The following is a 5,485-nucleotide window of genomic DNA, read 5'->3' on the forward strand; positions in this document are numbered from 1 at the left end:
TCCATTTGATAGACCTTGAAATTGGCATGGGCTGCATAGGCTAAGTGATGGCTTCAAGTCTTGCAATAGGAGCAAAAGTTTCATGAAAATATATTCCTTCTTGTTGATAATAGGCCTTAGCAACCAATATAGCTTTGTTCCTGACCACTAAGCCATTTTCATCCATCTTGTTTCTGAATACCCAGTTGGTATCAATTGGATTCTTTCCTTTAGGCTTGAGTACCAGCTTTCATACTTTATTCCTTTCAAATTGTTTTAGCTCCTCCTGCATAGCTAATATCCAATCAGGATCCAACAAAACTTCTTCTACCTTCTTTGATCTTCCTTAGATAGGAAGCTGCTATATAGATATTCTTATTGAGTTGCTCTTCTTGTTTGAACTCTAGAAGATACATCACCAATGATGAGCTCAAAGGGGTGATCTTTTGTCCATTTTCTTTGTTGAGGTAGATTAGCTCTAGATGAAGAGGCCTCACTGTTGTCTTGATGTGTAACTGAGTTCTGATTATAAGAAACTCCCCCTGAGTTTATGGATCTTTGATTTGAGAAAGGGGAACTTTCTATAAGTGATCTATTCTGACTTTCAGCTTCATTTGATGACCCGATGAATGGTGTATTTTGAGTTCCGATGGATGAAGCTGATTGTCTCCCGACGGATAAAGCAGATTATCTCCCGATGGATGAAGCATTTTGCAACTCGACATATATTGAATTTTGTATTTCATTAGTAGTATAATTTTCTGCAATATCCTTTGTCATTGTTTCCTGATCACTTTCATCATCACTATCATCACTAACCATCTCCACATTATCAAATTTGAGACTTTCATGAGAATCTTCATCTTGCAGTCCTTCAATCTTTTTATCATCAAACATAACATGTATTGATTCCATAATAATGTTGGTTCTAAGATTGTAGACTCTATATGCTTTTTCCACAATATATCCAAAAAAATTCCTTCATCTGCTTTAACATCAAACTTCCCATGTTGATCAGTCTGATTTCTCAAGATATAACATTTGCAGCCAAAGACATGAGGAAAATTTAGAGTTGGCTTCTTGTTCTTGAACAATTGGTAGGGTGTCATACATTTTGCTTGATTAACCAAAGAAATATTCTGAGTGTAGCATGCAGTATTTACAGCTTTAGCCCAGAAGTATGTTGGTAATTTTGATTCTTCAAGCATTATCCTTGCAGCTTCAATAAGTGATCTGTTCTTTCTTTCCACTACTCCATTTTGTTGTGGAGTTCTTGCTGCTGAAAACTCATGCATAATCCCATTCTATTCACAAAATGCTCTCATAACAGAATTCTTGAACTCAGTTCCATTATCACTCATGATTCTTCTAACTTTGAAATCAGGATGATTGTTGACTTGCCATATGTGATTGATGATGATTTCACTAGCCTCATCTTTAAACTTTAGGAAATATGTCCAAGAGAATTTTGAGAAATCATCTACAATTACTAGGTAAAATATTTTCCTTGAGATGGACAACACATTGACTGGTCCAAACAAATCCATGTGCAGCAATTACAGAGGTTCTTCAATTGTTGAATCAAGCTTCTTTCTGAATGATGCTTTAATTTGCTTTTCTTTCTGGCAGGCATCACACAGTCCATCCTTAGAAAACTCCACTTGAGGAATGCCTCTAACCAGTTCTTTCTTGACAAGCTCATTCATGGTCTTGAAGTTTAGATGGGATAGCTTCTTGTGCCACAGCCAACTTTCATCTTGACTTGTTTTACTGACAAGACAAGTAACAGATTCTGCATTTGATGAGTTGAAGTCAGCTAGATACACATTTCCTCTTCTCACACCAGTGAGAACCACTTTGTTTCTTCTTTTGTTAGTCACAATATAGGCTTCTGAATTGAAGGTTACTGAATTTCCCTTATCACAAAGCTGGCTGATACTCAGCAGATTATGCTTGAGACCATCCACTAGGGTAACCTCCTCAATGATGACATTGTCTTTAGAAATCAAGCCATATCCCACAGTATAACCTTTGATGTCATCTCCAAAAGTAATACTTGGGCCAGCTCTCTCCTTAAACTCTGTGAGCAAGGTAGAATCTCCAGTCATATGTCTTGAACAACCACTATCCAAGTACCACAGATTCTTTCTGTTTCCCTGATTACTTGAAGAACTTATATTTATTTCATCAGACTTGGCAATTAGGGCTAGATTGACATAGCTGACATCTTCATCCTCATCCAAACCATCTGCTGCCCAGTCATTTTCTTGTATAATAAAGGCCTTTCCTTTTGTTTGAGCAACTCAAACTACTTCTGTTTATAATCCACAGGCTCAAGCTTTTTTTTGCTGGAATCTAACTTTCTACACTCACTGGCAAAATGCCCTGCCAAGCCACATTTGAAACATTTGAATTTTAATTTATCCACCATGTTTTTATTTGGCTTAGCTGCTCCAAAGTTCTTCTTGAACTTGAGCTTGGAAAATCTTCTAGAAAGGAATGCAAGATGTTCATCAATATCATCCATATCATCTTGGCTCAAAGAATCTTCATTTTCAGCTACCAGCCCCTTGCCCTTGTTTTCACAGACCTTTGTAGTAGACTCAACAGCTTCTACCTTCATTTCCTTAACCTTTTCCAACTCAACAACCAGTTCTATGGACCCTCCTTTCTTCTTTCCTTTCTCCATCCTCTAATCTTGATCTATTTCAAGCTCATAAGTTTTCAGGATTCCATATAGTCTCTCCAAGGTAAACTCCTTGTAATCCTGAGAATTTCTTAGTGAGACTGTCATTGGTTTCCATTCCTTTGGAAGAGATCGAAGGAACTTGAGATTGGATTCTTTTGTATGGTAGACTCTTCCATGCAACTTCAGAGCATTTAGTAGCTTTTGAAACCTACTAAATATGTCAGTGAGAGTTTCATTATCTTCACAATGAAAGTGCTCATATTGCTGAATTAGCAGCTGCATCTTATTTTCTCTAAATTGCCCAGTACAATCACAGATAATTTTGATGGTGTCCCAAACCTCCCTGGTTGTCTTGCAATTGATGATGTTGTCAAACATGTCACCATCAACTCTATTGAATAAAATATTCATGGTCTTTTTGTATTTCCTAACTTGCTCAGTATCAGCATCTGACCATTCATGCCTAGGCTTGGGGACTGAAGGCTCATTGCTAGTAGCAGCTCTCATTGGAACATGAGGACCTCTCTCTATACAATCCACATAGGCTTCATCTTGAGAAAGAAGATGTAGGTGCATCTTCACCTTCCAGTGGTGATAATTGTCTTTATCCAGAAACGGAATCTTAACTCCAACATCCTTCTTGTTCATCTTGCTATTTTGTTGTGATCTTTAAACTCTTTGTACTTCAAGAGCTTGCTCTGATACCAATTGTTATTCCCTAACAATACAACAAGAATTACAGAAGGGGGGTTGAATTTAATTCTAGCTTCTTTTTGAGATTTATGAAAAATGGTTCTAACTCAATTTATATCTATCTGTTTGATTTACAAAGTGCAGAATACATAGTTAAGTTAATCAAATATAAAGTAATAAAAACTCAGGTCTTTAAAACTTTCTAGTGGATTTGAATGTATCCACCAGATATATATATATATATATATATATATATATATATATATATATATATATATATATATATATATATATATATATATATATATATCAAGAGAACCCCGTGAAGCTTGAATAGCTCACAGCTGCTTGTACAAGTGAACAAACAAACTACAGAGAAATTCTACAGAATACAGCTTACAAATATTTCTCTGCATATAATGTGTTTGCTTAGTTGTTTGTTCTACTAGCTACACTTGGTTTATATATCACCAAGTTTACATGGTAATAAGACAGGATAATAAAATAAAACCTATCAAGTCTAACTCCATGCTGCTTCACTACTAAATTCCAGCATCTTTGAATATCTTCAAAATAGCATGGAAATGGTAATGCTTCTTTGTTCTCAAAACCCTGCTAAACAGGCTACCACATTCCTTTTGTAAACACCCAATGCATGTGACTGTGTTGTCACTGTCAACAGATATTTGAATTGATCATCTGTCGGGTACATGCTTGTTATCCGTCGGGTAGCCTTGTTGATCATCCGTCGGGTAGCTTTGTTGATCATCCGTCGGGTAGCCATTTATCACTTGCCTCCATTTCGTTTGTGTAGAATTACAAGACATCTTATATTTACATTTAATCAACCTATTCTGCACATCTACTAGTATCTACATGATTCATAAGCTACTACATAATCTATACAAAGTTGTTTGCAGAAATGTGCTACAGTACTTATTGTTACATAAGCTACTCACCCTGTGGATATCAATTAATCATCCATCGGGACAATATTGAATCATCCGTCGGGGCTATAATTGATCATCCGTCGGGTGCTACAAAGTTCGCTAAGTTAAATCTACTATGGTGGTTTGTTTAGCTTATCATCAAGTACACAACATATTCTTCACACTAAGGATGAATTAACTGAGTCCTTGAAGAAAGAGGAGATTTTGAAGAAGCAACTTGAATGAGAACAGGAAGTGATTAAAGCATGGAAATCATCCAGAGATGTCCATGCTCAAATCACTAAAGTTCAAGGTATTGAGTCCTTTTGTGATGCAGCCAGGAAAAAGAGTAAGGAGAAGCTGGAATCCAATTTGGTGGAAGGATTGCTAACAGATGTAGACTTGACGGATGATGAGAGTCATCCGTCGGATAATCAAAAGGATTATCCGTCGAGTGACATAATTCTCATCCGTCGGCTGTGAGCAAACCTGTGAGCAAAGCCAAAGTTGCCAAGTTAAATGAAAAATATGGATCAGTTTCCAAAAACTTTGTTCCAGAAGAATCAAGTCAAGTAAAGAAGGAGAAGAAAGTGAATGTTGGTCATCTGTCCATCAAGCAATTGAATGACAGATTAGAAAAGATTGAGGTTAAAACAGAAACTAAAAAGAAAAACAATAGAAATGGGAAAGTAGGGATTAACAAATATAACAACTACACACCTGATAAGTATGCTCCAAGAAAAATCTGTGTTAAGTATGGTAGTATTAATCATTTGTCTGTTAATTGCAAACTTGCCATGCCTACTCCTATATCTGTACCATCTTCTTTTCCCAACATGAATACCCTGCCTTCTATGCCTATGAATGCTATGTCATCTCAAAATATGAATGCGTAATTTGCTAATATGCCATTTGTACATAATCCTTATTATGTTGTATTTAGTATGCCTCAAATGCCATTTAGCATGCCTTGTTGGAATAACATGTTTGCAAATAGCATGCCTTTTCCTGTTAATCAAAATGTGCATAATAATTCTATTTTAATGACTGCTTTCGAAGGTCCAACTCAGATGACTAAGGATGAATCAGATATCCCCAAGTAAAATGAGATCAAACCTAATAAACAAAAGAAGAAAGCTAACAAGGTTGGACCCAAGGAAACTTGGGTACCAAAATCAACTTGATTTGGTTTTGA

The sequence above is a fragment of the Apium graveolens genome, chromosome 9 (assembly GCF_009905375.1).
Source record: "Apium graveolens cultivar Ventura chromosome 9, ASM990537v1, whole genome shotgun sequence".
NCBI lineage: Eukaryota > Viridiplantae > Streptophyta > Magnoliopsida > Apiales > Apiaceae > Apium > Apium graveolens.